The sequence below is a fragment of the Chelonia mydas genome, chromosome 4 (genome assembly GCF_015237465.2).
Source record: "Chelonia mydas isolate rCheMyd1 chromosome 4, rCheMyd1.pri.v2, whole genome shotgun sequence".
Classification (NCBI taxonomy): domain Eukaryota; kingdom Metazoa; phylum Chordata; order Testudines; family Cheloniidae; genus Chelonia; species Chelonia mydas.
The window spans coordinates 47,943,160-47,966,949 of NC_057852.1; the positions used below are offsets into that span (position 1 = coordinate 47,943,160).

General features: G+C 37.8%; 1 long non-coding RNA gene across 1 annotated transcript; it reads right to left on the reverse strand.

Moving 5' to 3' along the window:
- Positions 1 to 68: 68 nt before the first annotated feature.
- On the reverse strand, positions 69 to 23,578 carry LOC122465550. The gene is made up of 3 exons (XR_006290477.1): positions 23,279 to 23,578; positions 18,183 to 18,272; positions 69 to 123 (listed from the first exon to the last, which is right to left on the reverse strand). It is a non-coding gene; the product is annotated as an uncharacterized LOC122465550 (long non-coding RNA).
- Positions 23,579 to 23,790: the final 212 nt, after the last annotated feature.

The following is a 23,790-nucleotide window of genomic DNA, read 5'->3' on the forward strand; positions in this document are numbered from 1 at the left end:
GTAGACACTTACACCATAAAACACAAAATATTCAGGCTGCTCTTAGTCCCAAGAGACCAGTGACTTACCTCAGACCAATCTGTGTCTTAGGTCTTACACCAAAGACAACAGCTGTAGCCAATCCTGTAATAAATTAAGTAAAGGTTTATTAACTAGGAAATAGATATAATAGAGCATTATTTACAGGTTAAAGCAAGCAATCATACACACACAAATGAATTACCATCTGTGGTTGCTAAGGTGACAGAGATGCAGTAATCTGTCAGTTTTACGGCAGACCCATGTTGACCCTGGGGGATCTCTGCTTCAGGGCTAGTCTACGCTGGCAACGCTAAAGCACTGCCGCGGCAGCGCTTTAACGTGCCTTGTGTGGTCGCAGCAGAGAGCTGGGAGAGAGCTCTCCCAGCGCTCTACAACACCCACCTCAACGAGGGGCTGGGGCACTGTTTACACTGGCGCTTTACAGCGCTGCAACTTGCTGTGCTCAGGGGGGTGTTTTTTCACACCCCTGAGCGAGAAAGTTGCCAGTGTACACAAGCCCATAGTGTAGTGTCCCTGGCCCTGTGAGAGTTCAAATAGCAAAGAGATGAAAAGTTTTCTAGTGACCCTGTTTTATCTCTTACATTTGGCCTTCCAGTCCATGAGAGGAGCTCCCTTGTACACAGCATTTCCAAGGTGTGATAGGGCCATTCATCAATCCTTTTATTGTGATGTTCCTTAATGGACTATTTAATCTTGATAGGACTCGTTAATGGGTGGAGTGGAGGGTGTGATTCACATGCCTGAGTTAACACATGGTTCAGAGCAAACATTTTCAAAGTTATCAAGCAAAATGTACATATTCCTTATAACGTGGAATTCAGACACTGCAAGTAAGATTAATGCATGCAGCAACGTAGAAGCATTTCATTTCATAAATACATTCTTATAAAACTAATACCTATTTTGAACCAAACTAACACACAGGTGAGCTGATTTTGTTTCCAGCTATGAGTTTGTCAGTTCTTAGCTAATGCCTACAGCCTGGGCACATGGTTTACCAGCATCAGAAATGTGTGTTCACTGAAGGCTTGTCTGTGAGAGAAAGTTGGACTCATGTAAATAAAGGTGTGATTTTGTTTTCATTGATTTAGTTAAACTGATGCAAACCCCTCTGTGAGCATTCGTATTTTGATTTAAGAGTGGCTTACTTTAGTTGATCTTACCTGAGTTAGGAATCAGTTTATGATAAACTGAAATAAGCCATTCTCAACAGACATGAGTGTCCGCACAAAGATTTGCTCTGACTTATGAAACTGGTTAAAAACACAATTTTAACATTAGCTGGTGCAACTTTTTCATATAGACAAGGTCTCACATGCACAAATGCTTTATATAACCACATTGTTAGCTATTTTACTGCTGATCAAAGCATATACACAGTTAAATATCACATTATGAAGATGTAGCCAACTTTCTCGGAGCAACTTCTCATCCAGATGTAGGAGATACCATCACTTTCTTTCTCTAATCAAGGAGCCAAGACCAAGGCACCCAGCAGAGCATCTTGTCTTTGAATGGCACTCAGCTAAGCCACCAGGGTACTCAAATACCTAGTAGAGTTTTAATCTTTCCTTACAAGATGAAGATTTTGCTTTCTGATTTTGGGAAGCTGACACTCACTATTTTCTGACTCTGGATCTTTCTGATCTGATGATGAAAACAGGGTTTGCCCAAATCAATCCTTATAACAGATTCCACTATAATCCATCTACAGAATGTAGTCTACTTGTTCGACTTGATATTCTTTAACTTATAGCCTTGGGGTAATGTTTTTGATAGCTCAGTCAGCATGAAAAGAATGTATTAGGACTTAAATGTCTTTGATGGGACCTCTTCTTCCTGCTGTAAAATAACTAGCATTTAGGCAGTTTTAGTAGAAACTTATCCAGTTTTCAGAACTAAGGCATCACTAGTATTTACTAGCAGTTGAAACAATTATACAGTACTATAGAGAGATGTGACAATGGAGACAATCAGTCTTTCAAGGCTATAATGTGTTCTTTGTATGCATGCTTACAAGTCAGAGTAGCAGACGAGAACACTAGGGCTAATTCATAGGGCACCTGCAGTTACAAACAAATAAAAGGATATTAAAATGTTTCAACATGATTTAGTAAATGGATGGTGAAGCTAGTGATCAAATTTAAAGCTAATTGTTTTAGCCTTTGTCACTCTAATGGCACACAGTTTGTGTTTCTGCTGATTCAGAACAATGCTGGAAGAACCATTCTGGCTGGGCTTCAGTTTAAAAACAAGCACACCCATATGTTACTAGAAGTTATGTGTGCATGGAGAAACCAATTTAGATACATATAAAGAAAATTTTCACTCAAATATATTAAGCACTTTAATTCAAGATGTTGAAAGTAGGGTCAGGAATCCAAGGAAACAATGAAAAGTTTAGTAGCTTCTGGTAATGTATAAGGAACCTGGCTAATACTTCAAGAGAAAAAGAGAAGTTTATTAAAAAATATTATGAAAAATGTGTATTTATGTGTGGGAGAGGAAATGGAAGTTTGTACTTTATGTTTTGTTTTTTTATTGAATGTAGCATTGTCAAAATGCTGTTTATTTTCAGTAGGCTACAGAGTTCTTCCTGAGACACTTCTGGCTGGCATTCAGTCTTTATAAAATATTCTTTTTCTTTATCTTTTGTTCTGGCTCTCACAAACAAACAAAGCAGATGTGGATCTGGCAAAGCTTTTAATAAAATCTCATGATGGTATTTACTTCGTTTTATTCATCACAAACTTCACCTTTCACATGCTATATGAAGTATATTTTCATTTTGTACATATATCCCATGGCTATCCTAAACTCTGTAATGTGAATTTGAAGTTATTTAAGGATCCAGAGTTATCTTCATGGGGAATGGCATTCCTGAAGCCCAGATGCATTATATCTATAAAAAGAAATACCTTGCTATTACTATCAACTATAGCATCTGTGGATTTGCTCTTGAAATGCAGTTGAATCATACCATTCTCACTTACCCTATGAATTTGCTTTTCTTGAGAAGTATGATCATAAGTAATATGCTTCAGGAACAAAATACTTCTTACTTTGGCAGTGCAGATGTTCCTTTATGCTTTCCCTCTGTTTGCAGACTGAAGTAGTATACAGTCCACGCAGGGAAGTACCCACTTTTAAAAACAGGGCCAGCTCTAGGTTTTTTGCCGCCCCAAGCTCTGAGCGCGCAACTACTCAATCAAAAAAAAAAAAAAAAAAAAAAAAAGGGTGGCCGGAATTGTGCCCCCCAAGCACGTGCTTGCTTTGCTGGTGCCTAGAGCCGGTCCTGTTTGAAAAGCATTACTGAAGTTTGAGTTGCGGCTGGGGAGTAAAGAGAAACACACTAAGAAGTGAAGCCCTTATTTTTAAAGTTCACACAATCAAATTACAGAAAAAATGTCAATGTAACTAGACAACAGCTTCTATTAAGACAAGTATTTTTGAACAAAAGCAGACATTATACTGCTCCAGGCTACATTGGTTTTAATGCCTTCAGCTGTTAGAATGCATGGATTTGGTAATAAAAAGAAAAAAAAAAAAGAATGCTGCTTAACAATAGTAACTGGAGAATATGGGGGTGAGCATGCACACTAGAGCCGGTGAGTGCTAATTTTAATATTTTACTATAAATATAATGATTTTGAACATGGTAAAATATAGGCATCTTCCTCATTAGCAACACCGAGTACAGTTACATACAAGATATGTGATTAGCACATACTTTTGAAGGAAATAAGGAATGACTGGTGTCACCCAGTGCTGAGTTAGAGAAGCATTATAGGTTCTGAAAGATTTATTCTTGCATTAGGGGGACTGCACACACACTTAAAGCAATGAAAATATGAAACTCCATCTGTGTGATTAGCTTAGTGTACTGCTCTCTGAGAAGGGGGGAAATGGCAATATTTTAACATCTATCTGCTAGATACACTAAACAGGCAACATGTAAAACTGACTGTACTCAAGTACCTCTGAGATGCTTCAACGTATTTATTTTTGTGAAAACCATCTGCATGAACCTTTCCATCCTACTGCACAACAAAACTGACAAAGGCATTAGAGTACTAGAGATATTATTAGAAGTCATATTAAGTATTGCATGGGCTTATATATAATATGCAGCTTGCATGTGTGTATAATTAGCCAATATGAATATACTTGGTCATCTCTTGCATTGACTACTGCAAGTCTTTTTCAAAATAACAGGAAAAATCATCTTCCTTTCACAACTCTCAACATCCTTTCTTGAGACCACATTCCTCATAATGACTTAGCTTTGAAATAAATAAAACCTGATCTGGATCTGAATACTGTTAGGTTTACGCTAGGGTTAGAGTTTGATGCTGACTCATAAACAGGATTTGGATTTGAATTCCATGGCATTGAAATCTCATCTGATGTGTAGAGTCTTAAAGATGAAGATGAGATTTAGAACTTCATGTGGAACAAGTAATGGAGCCAGGTCAGAGATGTTGAGAGAGAATAAGATGACTTTTAACTGTGGCTTTCTGGATGAAGAAATGGAGAGGAAAAGAAAAGTGTCCTGAAAAGAGTAAGTTTCCATAGTAAAGGAAAGAGAAGATCAAGTCATTAGCTAGAGGTTCTGAGGCAGAGGAGAACTAATATATTCACCTGAAATCCTATTTTTTCCCTCCATATACACAACACTGCTAATTCTATGTGGGAAGAGGATGACATAAAAAATGATGATACTTACAACTTCAGAGTTCCGGTTGACAAGGCAAATTATTAGGCCTGATCTACCCAGTTTTTGTACCACTCTTTCAGTTAGGGTGATTATTTCAGTTAAAAAGAGTTATCAGCACAGCCACTAGTTTGGGTGAAGAATGCTGATATAAAGGTATCTAAAACCTATATAGCTTATTCCCCTTCCTAGATGGGAATTGCTAGGCTAGCATAAAGCACCTTTATGCGGATATAACTGTGTCCTCACTAGGAGAGCTCTACAACTGCTGTGTGTAGACAAGGCCTTAGTGCAATAAAAGATTTTCCCAATCATAAGGGTACATATTCCTTTGTAATATATATACAGGACCTGATTTTCTCTTTCACTAAGACCCCTTTTACCACTCTGGCAGTGTAAAGAGTCCTAAAAGTGAATGCGAATTAACCACAGTGTAAAGCAGCCTTAGAGTAAATAAGGATCAGGCCCCAGGTTTGTATGGACTTGAGGCCTCAGGTCATGCAGGTTCATAACATCAGTAGCATAACAGAAGGCACATTAGTGGTTTTCTAGAAACGTTCAATCCCAATAGCAAGAGACCACTACTAAAATTGTTTTTTAATTTTACAACATGACCTACTTTAAAACAATTATTCTGAGCTAGGGAGCCCAAGCAATGACAAAAATAAAGTTGGTTCATGATAACTACCACAGGTGCAAGTCTAAAAAGCAAGTGTGGAAAATATAGTTCACACGGCTGCTACTCTGAAACCTGCAAAATGTTAGCATTTCTTCTCCTAAGTTGTCTAAATCTTGGGATTCTGAAAGTGTTTCTATGTCAACTCTTTGCAGAGTAATTATATGAAGTAAGAGCACAAATCTTTTCTTTTATTCTTAATTGGATGCACTTTGAACCCCTCTGAATCTTTGTTCTAATTTTTCATTCTAAACCAAGAGGTTTGAGCTGTGAACTGCATCCTTTTATCACCTCTCTCTGTGCAGGTCTTCAGGCACAGTACATACTTTTTTGTTGTTGTGATTTTTTTTTTGTATATTTGTAGTATTTTTGTCATTTTCTTCCCTAAATGCTTTGCCTACATCTGTCTAGGACTGTATTTTCTTTCGTATATTTGAGTATTCAATACATGAATTCATATGACTTAGTGTGCGTTTAGCTTACATTAAACCAGAGACTTTGCGCATAGAGGTTCTCAAAGAAATAGCTTCACAGGGTTCTGCAGGGGAGTAAGGACTAAAGTACACTAACAAATCATTTGTGTCTGTTTTGAATGTTTAATATTAATAGTGTTCTTACATTTCTGGGTAACAATACATTCTTTTAAATACTGTACAAATAATTCAGAAAATTGTATTTGTAATGCTATTTTAGTAGTCTAAGCAATCACACAGGCCCCAGTGTTTGTGTTGTACTGCCATTTTACTCCAGTTTGGTGTGGTGATTATGGTCAAGGGAGTGAAAGCCATAATCACTGCTGAAGTAACAACTTAATATCCCAACACACAAACACTATATAGTTTCTTACTATGATTCTAAAATGGCCCTATATAAATAATGTTGTTTTAAAACATAGCTGTTGTACTGGGATATTATATTGCTAATCCACTAGGTTTAGGTCCTATAATCCACTAGGTCCTCTCCCGATGCCTACAGTACTCATCCTTCACCCGTAAGCAATATGTCCAAGGTGTGGTGATGTCTGAGTGTGACATGCACCCTGGTGTATTTTATTACTTAAGGGCCAAATCTAGCCTTCTTCTCTGAGTCCCTGGAGGTCCCTTCTGCATTGCAGCTAGTTTGGTTCTTATTATGCCAGTGAAGGAGAGCTGGACATGGCATGACCCCCACAAGCCCAGTTATTAGGTCAAGCACTGGGCTTGAGGTTTTGAGCCTAAGTGAATATTGGATAGACTGTGTCTCTTACATGCACACAGCATATTCATAAAAGATATTGGTTTTGATGCTGGTTTGCTTTCTGTGAGCCGTTAGCTGAGTACATTGGGTCAGATTCTGCTCTCAGTTACTCCAGATTTACACTATTGTGACTCTGTTAACTACAGTGGAGTTTGTTCCAGTTTAAATCAGTCTAATTTAGCAGAATCTGTCCAAATGAGTTTTGAAAAGTGATAATCATTTACTCATTTTGAATAATATAGAAGTTCACTTGAGCATACGCTTGATTTATCCTCATTGTCATTAGATTCAGTTTTCAAGTCTTTATTTTTAGCTTTTCTTTACTTAGTGAAATGTGTTAATTTAAACTTTAGCTGTAAAGTACCCAGATTAATTTAAGGTTACTATAGCTGTGTGGGGAGGAAATGTCGAAGCCAGAACAGAGAAATCAGTTTGGTAAACAATTTACTTTGGTCTATTCTATAAGGATTAATATCTAGTTGTTTAACACGCACGCAGAAAACTTTTTTTAGATTACATAACTTCATGACAGCTGATTCTAAATACTCTGATAAAATAAGACTAAATGTAATCCTAATAATTGCCATCTTCAATTGAAAGGCAACAAAATTCAATAATTCTATCATGAAAGGTCCTGGGGCATTTGTCACTCAGTATTGCTTGATTTAGGTCAGTAGATAAAGTGAGCAGAGTTCCATATCGCTCAGAATTGACAAGTATACGTAAATGCAGCAATAGAAGTCTGCAAAAAAGTATCTGGGTTCATTCACAATAAGATAATTCTGTAGAAGAATAACTAAATTTCCTGAAGTAGAGATGAATAAGAGATGGACTGCACTGTTTTTTGCCCAAAGAACAGTGTTTGGGAGAGATACTGTTTGCAGTACTGGTTCTGATGCTTGTTTATGATCCTCGTCTGATGAGAATTAATTTCTATCCTTTCTTAAAATTAAACTCTAATTTAGTCTTATATGATTTACTGAATAATCCATTAAGAATCTTCTGTTTTGCTAAGCATTTGTTTATACATGTTGCAAATAAAGGGCCAGATCCCCCCAAATGCTAAAGTGCTGCATATCTCCAGTGAAGTGCTAATTGTTTTCAACTCCCCTGGCTTCAATGGGCTTTGATGACACTCAGAACCTCCTATGGTTGTGACCAAAATCTATTAATGGACAAGAAGATATACCTGATGTAAATAAAATTCTAGATAAATATATCCTTAGGAATTCCTTTACAGTCTGTTGGACTTTTTGCCCTAAGGCCTTGTCTTACACTAAAATTGTTAGATCTTAGTGTAGACACCTTGGTGTAAATTGCAACTTGCCTCAGAGCTGCTTGCCCACTTTCTAACAGCACTGATGCAATTCCTGGATCATACTGAGAGAGTACAGTTGCACTAAGGGTGAAATTCTGTCCCCATTGAAATCTATGGGATTTAAGCCACTGATTTCACCCTAAAGGTACAGTTACCCTGTCATTAGAGTACCAGAGTAGGCAAGCCATAACCCATTCAGATGACTGTCTCAAGGGCTAACCTTCTTTTGCTTTTTGCAAATGCAGTGTGTTATTTTGTATACAAAGTCTGTACATTTGAATTCAAATGCCATCCTGTAGTTCTATTTTCCCCAAATTTTCTGTACATTTCAGGAAATCTGTCAGCAGTGCAGAATAAGATGACATGCAGGGTAAAAAAACTAACCCAAAAGAACAAGTTTTTCCTCATGTAAAACAATGTAAATTTCTCAGGAAAAATAGATTTATAATTCTGTTCCTTAAATAAGCCTACTAAACATTAATTTGTAATTTATTTTCCCAGAAAAAAAGTAGAATTACATTGTCATATATTCAACTAGAGATGATATTACATAATACAGGTACATGAACAAATTATAGGTAATTATAAAGATTTATGTGTATAGGTTAATATCTTATTTGCTTTATGATTTATCTACACAGGAAATTATTCCGGAATATTGATTTCTTATCAACACCATTTATTTATTCTGGAATAAAAATGAATCATCTTATCCAGAATAAGGCATTCTTATTCGAGAGTAACATCATCAATCCATGGAGTTAATCAGGAATAGTTAATACCATTTAATTCACATCCTACTTTACACTGGATTCATTTTCATATGTAGGCTAGCCCTTAGCTATTGAGAATTAAAGTGGCGTTAATTCAGTTTATCTTAATTTTCTGAATGTGTGTGTCCACACAGAGATTTAATACACTTTATTTAATCCACTTTAAAAATTAATTCAGGTTCATTTCCTGAGTGTCTCTGTATAAACAAACCATTAATCATGTTGTTAGTCCCTTAGAAATCAATGGAACTACACATCTGTGTAAGACAAGCATGGCTTGGGATCTAAAGAAAACTCATTTGTTCCATTTTTAAATTCTTCCCACTGTTACTGTTGCTTTTCAAAGAGAACAGACCACATTAAATGACAAGTCATTTTGGGCTATGGAGGGCCATTGAATAGAAATACTGTTATTTTTTTCTTTGATCAATATCACAACCAGTCCCTAGTACCCACTAGTGCTTTTCTCTAGAAATGTGTTGTGAAGCACCAAGGAAATATTTTTCTATTTTATATTGCAGTGTCAGTCAGCACATAGCTTTGAACAGGATTGCCTTAAAGAGTCATATTGGTAGGGTTTAATAGTTCATGCGTTGTAAATGCTGAAATTGGATGTGTCATTGAAAGTTGCTCTCGGGCAACTTTAACTTGCATGACTGGCATTTACTCAGCAGATCACCGAAGGTCTCACTGATGTTCCCCTGAAAGCACTTAAGCAACATATTTTTATAATGGATACATTTTTACTATGTTTTTCTCTAAGCATTAGGCATCAACATGCTTTCCTTGGAAACGTGAGCATGCATTTTCATCTCCTCCTACCACCTATTTTCTTCAGAAAATATATATTAGTGCCTTCACAGCGGAATTCTATTTTCTTGAGTTCAGTTGTACAATGGGCAATCTGTTTCAAGTAGAAAATCTCCATATTGTGCATTGGCAAGGACAATAAAAGATATGAAGGATCTCACGTATTGGGTGAAAACTGCCTTTAAAGCTCTATTTATTCTGTAGTTGCTGTTGTGACAGGCTGAACTCTGAGGGAGCTTAACAGTAAAATGTTTTAAAAACTCAACTGATTGGAGAATCCTTATGGCACAACAGAAGGTAGAAGCTTTTTAAGCTTTAGAATTGGCATAATTGGTATACCAGCAAGAGTAGACTGTACAGAGCATCTCTTCCACTCTCTGTGCAGTTCCTGTGCCTTACTCAGAGTTGGAAGAAGCTCTTTATTGGATATTAGCATGAAAAGTGTGGATTGTCTGTTGTTGTCCACTGTGGATTGTCCACTGTTCAATTATATAGTCAGTAGGATGGAGTCCCCCTGCTCATGTTCAAATCTGCTTTCAAATAAACCATCAGCCCAATATGCTTAGATGAATTATTCCATAATACTATTTGGATTATGTGGTAAAACCAACACATTTACAATGGTGTACAGGATACAAGGAAGGTGTACACTGGTGTGAGGAGAAGACTGGTACCACAGCTACTACAGCATTAGGAACAGAAAAACAGAGTATACATCAAAGGAGACTGTTTATTTTATACCAGGCTGCTTAATAGAGGTAGCTAGCACTCACGCAATTGAGCACAGTGTGAGCTGCCTACATACCTTCAGGCCCTGGGTTTTATCAGCCTGCTCACAACCTTTTGTGCTTATAGCATTGCTACAGTATGCATGCATTAGTCAAAAAGCCAGAACAGAGCCATAAGTTTTGTCCAGTGAAAATATTTGTGAATATCATCAATTTGCTTCACTGTTGTTTCCTAGCATATACTATAGTCTGCTGATAATGCAGCTAACTGCACTGAATTTGTCCACAAATAACTGAGCTGGGGCATTCACTGACTAATGATATTTTACTATGTAGGTGGACTTTCAAATCCAATGTTTAACTGTGTTTATTTATTTGGTTTATGACCTGAATGTGTGCCAATTGCAGATATGAATGGGACCAACCATGACACTTGTATCAAGTCCTGAAATAAATAGAATATTACTAAAATAAATATCTTAGAAAGGACGGTAAGAAGATTATCCCTCAGTAAAGATAAAGTAGTGCCTCATAGACCCTATTGGTCTGATTTCACAGTTGTGAAAATCAGGAATAACTCCATTGATGTAAATGTAATTACACCAGTGTAATATCAGTATAAATGGGACCAGCATCAATCTTTTAAGTGGGTCGACATTTAGAGAACCTTTTTGAACTTGTAAAGTTAGATATAATTTTGGTAACTATAAGTTTTCCACTTCTTTTCAATATTTGTACATTCTAGTTATAAACTCCATAGCTTTAGCTCATTTTAACTTAAATGGCAGGACATTTAACATTAATATCACATGTAAAATATATATACTGAGTGTGTGGTCATGCCCAAGCTTCTAATGTTCACTTTCACAAGAATGCCAGAACACTTGGATATTCATTGTAAACTGGACTCTTCCGCCTGCGTTTCTTCCTTAGCTAATCAAATCCCTCTGAAACTATACAACACATAAATTTACCTCTCTTGGTCAGACCAGAGAGAAAGAAACACTTTCAGCCCCACCCCCACCCCCTAATGTAGTGGGCCCAATTCTGATGTCATGTATACAGGTATAGAGTAGGAATAACTCCAGTGATCTACGTGACTTTGGAGAGACTCTGGATTTACCCTGCTTAGGTGAGGTCAGAATATGATCCAGCTTCTCTACCTTTGATACAAGTGATAAAGCCAAATTTTTAATACAGTCTGAAAGCTGAAGAGTTGCATAAATTCCACCTCCATGGTCTGGATGAATGGACTACAAGGTGGATAGAAAGCTGGCTAGATCATAGGGCTCAACGGGTAGTGATCAATGGCTCCATGTCTAGTTGGCAGCTGGTATCAAGTGGAGTGCCCCAAGGGTCAGTCTTGGGACCGGTTTTGTTCAATATCTTCATTAATGATCTGGAGGATGGTGTGGATTGCACCCTCAGCAAGTTTGCAGATAACACTGAACTGGGAGGACCGGTAGATACGTTGGAGGGTAGGGATAGGATACAGAGGAACCTAGACAAATTGGAGGATTGGGCCAAAAGAAATCTGATGAGGTTCAACAAGGACAAGTGCAGAGTTCTGCACTTAGGATGGAAGAATCCCATGCACTGCTACAGACTAGAGACTGAGTGGCTAGGCAGCAGTTCTGCAGAAAAGGACCTAGGGGTTACAGTGGATGAGAAGCTGGATATGAGTCAACAGTGTGCCCTTGTTGCCAAGAAGGCTCACAGCATTTGGGGCTGTATAAGTAGGAGCATTGCCAGCAGATCGAGGGAAGTGATCATTCCCCTCTATTCGGCATTGATGAGGCCTCATCTGGAGTACCGTGTCCAGTTTTGGGCCCCACACTACAAGAAGGATGTGGAAAAATTGGAAAGAGTCCAGCGGAGGGCAACAGAAATTATTAGGGGGCTGGAGCACATGACTTAAGAGGAGAGGCTGAGGGAACTGGGATTATTTAGTCTGCAGAAGAGAAGAATGAGGGTGGATTTGATAGCTGCTTTCAACTACTTGAAAGGGGGTTCCAAAGAGGATGGCTCTAGACTGTTCTCAGTGGTAGCAGATGACAGAACAAGGAGTAATGGTCTCAAGTTGCAGTGGGGGAGGTTTAGGTTGGATATTAGGAAAAAACTTTTTCACTAGGAGGGTGGTGAAGCACTAGAATGGGTTACCTAGGGAGGTGCTGGAATCTCTTTCCTTAGAGGTTTTTAAGGTCAGGCTTGAGAAAGCCCTGGCTGGGATGATTTAGTTGGGGATTGGTCCTGCTTTAAGCAGGGGGTTGGACTAGATGACCTCCTGAGGTCCCTTCCAACCCTGACATTCTATGATTCTACCCAGCCTCTTTTCTCCTACTCCTCAAACATCACTCTACATAAAGCTTTCTGTACACAAAACCCATTTTACTGAGCGTTATGTTGAAGGAAATTAATTTATCCCCAAGAATAAATTTCTGGAATGTCTTACTTTCAGTCCTGAATATGAAACAATGATAAGCTTCTTATTAAAATTTGGGGTGGGGGGGATGAGGGATGAGAGGCAGCAGGGGACGGTTGTTACATAAACCTTCTCTGTGAAGTTATTTGTGTACAACTATAGGGGGTTGCTTTTCTGTAATAGTAACTATTGGGTATTTGCTTTACACTACATGCTTTACACATACAGGGACAGGAAAGCATGCTAATCTGTTTTGCATAGGTTTCTTTTATGGTTTCGGTTATTTGGGTTATCTGGCCCTCCATCTGCAGGGTAGGAGTTACTATAATTAATTTTCTATTTTCTGCTTTTATTGACTCATGGTTTTAGGGATTGATTGTATATCCCCTTGCCCTTGAAAATATCTTTCGAGGGAGTTCTGTCAAAACCCTAACTATTTTCCCACCCTTTACCATTGAGGACAATAGCTCTGAGACAACCTGTGGCTTGTTTCTGGAGATATTGTAGTTTCTGCAGCCTTCTGATGCACCCTCATACTTTGACAGGTTTCAGAGTAACAGCCGTGTTAGTCTGTATTCGCAAAAAGAGAAGGAGTACTTATGGCACCTTAGAGACTAATCCCACACACACACACAAACTCACAAACTCACTCTCCTGCTGGTAATAGCTCATCCAAACTGACCACTCTCCTTACAATGTGTATGATAATCAAGGTGGGCCATTTCCAGCATAAATCCAAGTTTAACCAGAACGTCTGAGGGGAGGGGGGTAGTAAAAAACAAGGGGAAATAGGCTACCTTGCATAATGACTTAGCCACTCCCAGTCTCTATTTAAGCCTAAATTAATAGTATCCAATTTGCAAATGAATTCCAATTCAGCAGTTTCTCGCTGGAGTCTGGATTTGAAGTTTTTTTGTTGTAAGATAGCGACCTTCATGTCTGTGATTGCGTGACCAGAGAGATTGAAGTGTTCTCCGACTGGTTTATGAATGTTATAATTCTTGACATCTGATTTGTGTCCATTTATTCTTTTACGTAGAGACTGTCCAGTTTGACCAATGTACGTGGCAGAGGGGCATTGCTGGCACATGATGGCATATATCACATTGGTGGATGTGCAGGTGGAGTGAGTTTGGAGGGGGGGGGGGGGCGGAGGGTGAGAAAACCTGGATTTGTGCTGGAAATGGCCCAACTTGATTATCATACACATTGTAAGGAGAGTGATCACTTTAGATAAGCTATTACCAGCAGGAGAGTGGGGTGGGAGGAGGTATTGTTTCATGGTCTCTGTGTATATAATGTCTTCTGCAGTTTCCACAGTATGCATCCGATCAAGTGAGCTGTAGCTCACGAAAGCTTATGCTCAAATAAATTGGTTAGTCTCTAAGGTGCCACAAGTACTCCTTCTCTTTTTCCTCATACTTTGGTTTGTCTCAGTCTTGGTACTCTGTTTTCCTATATTTTTAGCTCTCTTCTCCACTGCTTCCAATTGTGTCAAAGCTGTGATATCCTGCTGTGCAACCCCTTTTTTGACAGTCTTTGGTGGGAGGTGATTCCCACTGTGCCCTTCATCTGAGTCAGGCTCACAAGGTTAACATTTCCAGTGCACTGCACCAGTTCCTTTCCCTTAGGTGTGGAACAGATTCCTGCATCTGCCTGTACTCCTATCTGAATGAAGATATAAGAGAAAAATCTGCTTAGCAGTCACTTCATATATGGCTTGTCTAACTAAGCTGGAACTAACATCACATAGCTTGAACATATGAAAATAGCAAATGGCATTTAACATTGCAAATCCACAGATTGTTAGAAGTTATTAGGGGAATTTTAGCTCTTTGCTTGAAATCAGATTTATGATTGATAGAAACAGTATTGTACAACCTAACTCTAGTTACACATTTTACAGAAGCTACCATTCCCATTAAATGGGGAAGAAAGATCTATGTTGACAAATTGTTGCTGTCACTTAAAAAACCAAAAACAAAAATGAACTGTTTTCAAAATCAACTATAGCTCAAATTGTATCTGCTTCCTCACTTGTTTAAATAATAAACTATTATCTCCACTGGTTACTTAATGAAGAAATCATACACAGATTTTAATTATTAAAAGAATAACAAAATAAATCAGCAGAAAATAGAATGTTAAGGAATAATGGACCAAATTCATTTATGGAGCTCCACTGGAATCAATACAGTTATCTTGAAGTCAGTGGAATTGCACCAAACGTGAATGAACCTCTAAAGTTTTCACCATCCACACCTAAGAAAGAAGCAAACAGGTAAATGTTTTAAATTAAAGTAAATGAGGGCCTGATCTTGCAAACCCTCACTCAAATGAAACATCCCATTGAACTGAACCTGTATGAATAAAGTTATTGTCTTTGAAAGACTGTGTCTTCAATTTATATGGTATCTAATTAGACATTAAGGAAGAGAGAGACACACGGATATTCAAACCTTTGGAATAATAAATTAAATATTTTAAAGTAGTTTTGGCAGTTTTGTGGTTTCCTTCCGGCTCTTTAGAATTCCATTTTCCTCTCTGTGGCGCACAAATCCAGTTAACACACAGCCAGTCTGTGAAATCTAACGGGCAGTTTAATTGTAGTTTTAATGTTATTGAAAACCTTACTTGTATTGGGTAGCTGGACTGGGCTAAGAAGTGCCATTAAAAGCACAGATCAAAATGTATAGACTCCCAATTTAAATTCATTTAGTAATTATTAATATTAAAGAAATCCCTATAGATTATGGCTAAAAAAAGCATACAAACAATTTATAAAGCCTTCGACAGAAGAACTGTAGTGCTAAAATCCCAGTTTTTCTGCAGTATGAGCCACTGAAAACAAAATCAAGTTTCTGTATTTTTTTGAGATTGTAGGATTGAAAGAATCCTCATTCACTTCAATACCTTGCTTGCTCACTATAACAAAATAGGCAGAGTAGAGTATACAAGTAGAGTAGAACACAACATTAATGAGTGTTTCTGCAAGCCCAAAGGAAACCAATGCACTTCATTTTAGGATTACAACTATGGCAATATCTCAATGATTAGTCTGAAATTGGTAGTTGTGACAGTTTACATGTCTATACTTCCACTCTTCCAGAAGAATCCCCAAATGCCTTATAGACTGCATATACAGTAATGAAATCTCTTGCCAACCACTGAACCATAGCCACGTGGAGTGGAAATGCAGTGTGACAGGTATTCTGTGTCAGTAATGTTTCACAGCAGTTTTTAGAAAGGACATTTGATGCTAAATGCACCAGAAGAAACTATGGGTAGCCAAACTGTACTAATTTCAATTAGAATTTGGATAGGGCACTAACAAACACTTCCCACTCATGTGCCATGAAATCTTTAAAGAGTGGTCAGGGACTTGGTTTTGTGTGTTATGAATAAGCTTGATCTTGCAGTTCTTTGGCATCCAAATCTCTCATTTTCTTCAATGGATTGACACCTAAAAGGTATGTCTCTGCTACAGTCTTGCTTGTCTTATAACAGAAGGACCTGAAAAATCAGGAGACTGAATGATAGTGAGCCTTGATCCCTAGGGAGCTGATTCAGATCGAATCCAGATTAGGTCTGTTTTTAGTCTATATGAAATGTGTGGGCCTTAGTTCAGTTCTTATGAAGTGTGCATATTGCATAGTCACTGCTCCATTTGTTACTAGTTGGCATCCTTATTGGTGGCCTCAGCACAGAGATCATAAACTAACCCGGTCTTAAAAGTGGAATTAGCATCTTGCCCCTACCGGTGTTCTCTCTAGAAAATGTATATTGACAAGGCTGTATGGAGAAATTCAGATACCATGTGTTGCCTGTAGTAGTCTTGTTTCATAGCGAAATAGCCTTAGGAAGCGAAGGCCTCTCAGTCTAGCACTCTTCTCAAGCACTCTATTTGGTTAATGTTTGTAGAGAGTAACTAAAATAACAATTGTTCTAGCGCTTCTTTAATATTGTCTTAAGTGAAACAGTTTAGTGCAAATGGCTAAACATGGCTAGTCAATGCTGATTGCTACAGAGATGTTGAAGAACAAGCATGGCAAACATTAACTTAAGTGCATCATAGTATCAGTAATAAAGCAGTAACTTCTGCTTCAATTGTGACTACAACAAAATCTCCTAGAGAAAAGGGATCTGATACACAGCATATAGGATTAAACAGTCAAACTTTCTCTTGAATGGCAGAGTTTTATAGTCTTTGGAAAAGGCACACATAAATACAAATAAATCATTTATTTGATGCCCTGATGTAGCAAGAGGAATATCAGTAATGCCATCTGTATTGTACCACTGGTTTTAAATTACAAAGCTGTAGAACAGAAATCTTAAAAAAAAATACAACCTTTTTTTGTATACTCATGGACAAATGTAACATTAAAGGTCAAATGTATATAACTTAGTCTTTCTAGCATATAACAACAAAGCTAAAATACAATGCTGTTTATAAATATTTTTAAAGTTATATATTTCATAATCTCCATAACTGCCTACTTCCTTGCTGTGCAATAGGTTAAATCTTTGTTTAAAATAAAGAATCACATCATAAAAAGGTGCCCTTCAGGCTCTTTTCATAATACATTTATTCAAACATAAAAGGCATGATTTAAACATATGCCTAAATGTACTTAAAACCTAGATTTTGTATGTGTTTTTTTTTTTTTTTTTTTATTCACCAAATCTCAAACCAACATGTAGCTTGGGTGCCCATGTCTGAATTCCATAAAACTTTTCCTGCTGGACCTCCACTGCACCTCTTGTGTTGCTATCAGCCATTAACATTCAGTGGAAGCCAACTGCCTGTTAGGATATACCTGGGACATTCAGCAGTGCAGATGGCTTGTTCTGTAGGGATGTACCTGGAACATCTGCCAGCAATCAGCCAGCTAAGTATAAGGAGGCCAGATTTTTTGGTGGGGAGGGGAGAGGGTAAGGAAGAGAGATAAATTATCAACAAAAACGTTGAACTGAGCAAATAACTCCTGCAAAAATATTATTGAAAAAGCAAAAAAGTACTGCACTACATGATAGCACTAGTGTAAATTACCAAGTTATAGAAATGACCCATATATGGAATAAAATTTGGTTTGAAGCTTAGTGGATTGATGCTCCAATGTTTACAGAGCATGGAATAGTGATCTCCTTAGTGATCTCCAAAACTCTGTCAACCTGCATTTCAGGAGAGGAAGGCTGCCAGCTCATCACTCTTCATTGAATAATATACGTGTTTCATTTCACTTTAATCAGAGCAATGTCACCCATAGTATTACCAGCTTTTGGGAAAGAGGAGATTTAGAATGGCTTATTTATCTTCTGGGGGTCTTTTCTTCATTGTCATGAAGGGCTGTTCCTGTGAGGTGTAGAACCCACATATTGAGAGTTCCAACGAAAGATAATGGCAGTTAAGGGAGCTACCAGTTTGCAGGGCAGAGCCATCATATATAGAAATATACTTACCCTTTTCCTTTTCTCAATCTTCCTCTTTACCTTTTCATTGCTTCTTCTTGTGAAAGAGGGCCTGGAAATCTGCTTGCAATATACAGGTTCCTGAAATATACAGATTTCTTTGTCATAAATTCATTTCATGCTTTCTTTCTCTGACCAAGCCCTTTTACAAATGCCTCAGTGGTGAATTTTGCCTTCTGTCTACTGGATTGGAATATTTTTTGTTCAATGAAGCGAATGGGATGTAACTATCCAGGCCATTTGCACTGTAGGGTGCTTCACTCCCATGCAGACTGACAACAGCACCTTTCATTATATTCACAGATGTATTAACATGAAGATAATCTGATCACCTTTACAATGCACAATGTTATTACCATAATATGGTATTACTATACTACATTACTTCCTCCCCACAGGAATCAAGCAACTAGAATAATAAGTGCTGAAGCAGAATGTGTGGCATGGTATCAGCTGCTAAAATTTACTAAATCTTTTTCGTAACTTTCAATTTTATTTATTATTTGTATTATCATAGTACCCACAAAGTGCTAGTCTAGACACTATCCATGCACACAGATATAAATCCTGCTTGCCTCAAAGACCCTATATTTTCTTACTGTTGCAATCTTTTTTCTTTTAATTGGACAAAACTTTAAAGGAGTGTCATGGGAGGACAAAAACGTCAATTGATTCTGTTACAATTAACCATGCAAATGGATGCACATTACTGCAGTCTGGTAGGAGTAATTCAAACCTTCATTCCTAGCATGCTTGGGAAAAGTTTCATCAGACACAGCAGCAAAGAAGCAGATGGAAAACATCTTGCAGCTTTTACAGGAAGCAAATGCTGGATTGGGGAAACTATGGAATCATTGATTTGAAGTATGATTGATTGTGGCATCCAAAACAGAATCTGTACATTTTGCAAACTACCACATGGAGATCCTATTGCTGGGGAGGAATGGGGAGGGATAGCGCGGGAGCAGCAAGAGTGCTATCTAGATATTCAGGATAAAAGAAAATAGCATGGTGATAATGTAAAAATGGCTTATAATTAAACAATGATGAATTTTAGTTGTAACAACAAGCAGTGCTAAAAGAAACTTGCCTCCAATCATAGTCTACTCTAACTCAATAGTCCACCTCAACTTCTTGTGTTGGAACTAGCAGCAAGCATTATATTATCTCCAGGTGGAATGGAATAAGATGTAGTGCTCTTTATGGTGATGCCATACCACATCATTACTCCGTACGCTAATACAATTCCAGCAGTAACCCCAGGCTGTTTTGCCTTTGTCAGTGTGCTCCATGTTGTTCAGTTTTAACTGTATTACAATTACTTCAATTAAGTTAACTTCAAGAGCATTTTACACAGACTTGCCTTGGGTTATTAACTTTTACAATGTCAACAAGTTTTCACTAACACATTAATCTTAATTAGAATACAAGTGGAGGCTTTAGACCAGTAAAACCAAAGAAAGAGTATCAGATAATTCTTTTCAAAGAAAAGGAATTGTTTTAGCCAGTTAGAGGACAGAGATGCTGTTGAATCACTGTCCTCACTACTGTACAGCTATGTTACTCCAATTCCTGTGCGCTGACTGATTTATTAAAATATTTTTAATCATGAATTACGAAAACCCTGCACTCTTTTTGGATGAAGTCCATTAGCCACCAATCAGTGCATCAATTTGTCTGACAGCTGTATAGCTGCTTCCTAAACTGGAATGGAAATGCCACAGCCATTCACAGTTTCCCCTTAACCTGACTCTTGACCCTAACCTTGTTTCCAAATCTCATTACTTTTCAACCAAGCCTTTTTGGGATCCCTTTCTCATTAAGCAAACTTGTTCTTTGTTTCCTCCTATGTGAAGGATGCCAGGGTGTCTCTTTGTGTCCCTAAATACACCAGAATAGACCTTTGATGTTCACCTCAAGATAGGGTTGCCACTACTGTTTACCCCTGCCTGTTAGTTTCCTTATGAAGTCTCTGACAGTTCTTCTTTAGCATTTGACTTGTATTGTATGTCATATAATAGGAATTTATTAACATTCTAAGTCTTCCCTGGAGATAATTTTCTCTCACCCCCTGTCTGGAAGAGTTTGTCTCAAGACACACTATCTTTGAGTGACCTATTATTAATTAGGCATAGAGAACAGTATATATACATAACTCCTCACATTTTCCCATGTATATACATTTTACAATGGTTATGATGACCAACATGACAGAGGCTTTCATTAGAGACCTAACATGAAATTCTTTTGGTGAACTGTGGCAATCCCTGTACCCTGTTCCAGCTGGTCATAAAGCTGTTGCTGTTGGAATATAAATCTGCTGCTCTGAATGTGATTTCTGGATATTGCACATTTTATTATTTATTTGTACTGTGTTAGTGTCCAAGAGCCTAATTGTATTAAGAATGGTACAATTGTTCATTTGTATGTATGGTTTTCTTGCTGGTAGAAATCATTTTATGTTTTAAGGGAGTACTCTTTTGTGTGATGGGGTCTTGCTTGCTTGTTGCAATGGGACCACAATAGACAGTGACTTAAAAATGAAGGGTAATTATGTGATCACCAATGGAGATTGGTGCAAAATCATACAGCTTAATTGTCCACTCTCTCCAGACTCATTTTCAACTAGAAAACACCTCTTGCCAATTAAAACAACAAAAGGCTGTAAATAATTGTGTTCCCTTGGGAGAGCCTTACATCTGTTTCTAAATGCTTGACACAAACGATAATGGATTTTGCTGGTGCCATTTGTGACGGCATCAAATAAGCACACAGACAAGTACTATGGATTTTAAAGGCCTGTGGCCACAACTTTATTGATTTTAATATGGATCATAGTTACTCAGCACCTCTTAGTCCCTGCAGTCTGAAACATAACTAAAGGCCTTGAAAGCTGCCTGGGTACAAAGCTTGTGTGCAACCAGTTAGGCTGTGACCCCTTTGTAGCCACAACCATTAAAGGGGTCAGATTCATCCGAGTTCCCTTATCATTGTACCCTATCTTGAGACCCATCCCCACACCTGACTTACTCCTGTGTGTCCTTTAGTCCACTAATAATTAACATGAACCCCATTCCTGAAGAAAAAAGAATGGACAGCACAACCCTAACTACTACAGAATCCACCCTAAACGTCTCACAGTTCTACAACATTAGTCCTAATAAAACAAAATGAACCCACTGCTGCCATACTATTGTTGGGGAATGATCATTATTGAGGCATTAAAATTAAGACATCCCTCAAAATGCAACACAGAGAAAATTTACTAACAATGGGGTTTTTTTCTTTGTTTTTGATTTGAGAACATGAATGAAAAATCTCTGAAAATTCATGTTTAAAGATTTTAAAGAAAATATTGATATTTTGAGATCATGGTGCTCTTTATTCCTTCTCCCCCCTCCACCACACCAGTGTATGTGAGATAATGTACACACACTGAATTATGATACTGAAATATAAAAAGGAAGCATTGCTAAATGGTAAGATTTAAAGTTTTGTTAGTTATACTTTGATAATTTACAAATTATGACTAGTGAATGAGTTTAGAACAGATAACACTTAGGCCAAGGCCTTATGGTCATGAGGGTGGTTTTTGCCAGTTTTTCTAATCATGTATACATTTGCTGTTTCTGACAGGGCAAAGGTAAAATGTTGTAGTGGACGATTTTATGTAGAAAAGTACACAAACAGATTATGACAAGAAACTCCCTTTAGTAGGAAAACCTAGGAGCAGGGTGACACAAACAGAATAACAAACAAAAAAGGTGTTAAAATTGAAGCTTGTGCATGTGCACTGTATGGGTTACCTACAACAAATGCTTGACATGCTTAATGCTGATTGGAGAAATATTAAAACATATATAATGTGGAAGACCCAAGTGAACAAGCTGCAAATTGGAGAAACACTGGACCAGACACTAAAAGAACAGGACTGAAGGACCACACCAGAGATCAGAGGTGGCAATGACTATCATGAAGAACAGGCGAACTTCCTGGTGCCCCTGAATGCGGTAACTTGGGCCCCCTACCATTTCCATCTTTTCTGTTTATTGTTTGGCATAAGCATATGTTCACACACTGAAAGGCACTATAGTGCTATCTGAAAATGTACAAAATAAAGGTGAAAATTGATTAACCCGAAATTGGTTGGATTGGGACAGTTTCCCACCTTACAGTATGCAAATCATACTCCTGCCACAAATAGGGTCCCATTAGCCGGCCTTCCTGAAAAAAAAAATACTGATATCTGTAGAATTCACTAGATGGGAGAATGGGAGGGAAACTACATCACACATTCAATATGTTACAGGAAGAAAATCCCTTCTTGACCCAGACAATTGGTTCAGGCTCTTTGTGTAATAATGAATTTTCTTGAATTCGTCTCCAAAACTTGTTGTAGGCACAAGTCTGCCAAAAGCAAATCTGTATATTTCCCAAATGTTAATCTATGCCAAACTGAGATACATGAGACAAGAAGGGAAAGGGTGTAGAAAATATATGAAATGGAGGATTCTGCCAACAGAGAAGCAGATGAAAGGTCTACCAGATTGGTGCACCTTCTTAGAACCACTAGGGGAAAACTAATAAGCTTTAGCTTCATCCCATCAGCCCCAACAACAACAAAAAAGTCCATTAATCACTTTCATTCACCAATGAGAGGAGAGTTTATCATGGCACTTGCCTATCTGAGGCAGCAGGTGTTTTCAGACTAAGGGAAAAAGGGGTTTTGAGATGTTAACTGCCTAATGTTGTACCAGTAAAAAAAAGTATTCTCCAGGTTCTTTTTCTGTGTTCAGTGACTTAAGCAGCTGAAAATGAACAACGAGGCTTTTAATGTCTATTAAATAACAAAGGAAGAAAAACTGACTAAGCTTAAAATGTATGAAAAATCAAATAAGCTACACATTCATTCTAAAAGAGTCCTTTCCCTCTCTTTCGTTTAAATATTCTCTTTAAAGAGGCTTTTGCTTAAAAGACTCTTCTTAACAAGTAGACTCCTTTTGGGATTAAGGACCCAGGTATTGTCTCAGACTAATATTTCAAAACCATACACAAAATGGAGATAGGAAAGGACTATCTGTACTCACTTATGTTAGAAGTGTTGGAGCATTATAGCTTAGGCAAGGTACCGACATTTCCGGGTAAACTGTTAGCCCTGGGTGCTTAGTCAAAGGAATGTGGAAAGCTTGGTTTCTTCATTCCATCGTCTTCCCAGTGGGTCTTTCTTGCCTGGTGTAAGTCTAGTTATAGCTTCAGCCTGTTGTCATTGGTCTCAGGAACAAGGATTTGAAGTTCCAGAATCAGAGACCGAAGAAATCCAGGACAGTCTAAAATCCAGGACAGTGAAAGACCCCAAAAGGAGAAGATTCTCTAGCAAGTGTTCTCTACAAAATATCCAGATTGGCTTTCTGTAACTCTAAATATAGATGTGCTCCAATTTTCCAGACCTTTTGTTTCATTTCCATGGTGATTTACGACTTCATCAAAAAGCCTTATTTAATGCTCTTACTATAGTACTTTTAATTTCCATCATGCCTGGTAAAGATAATGTTGTCCTTGCTTTTACCAATGTTTTCACAATCATGTATTTCCAGGTCAG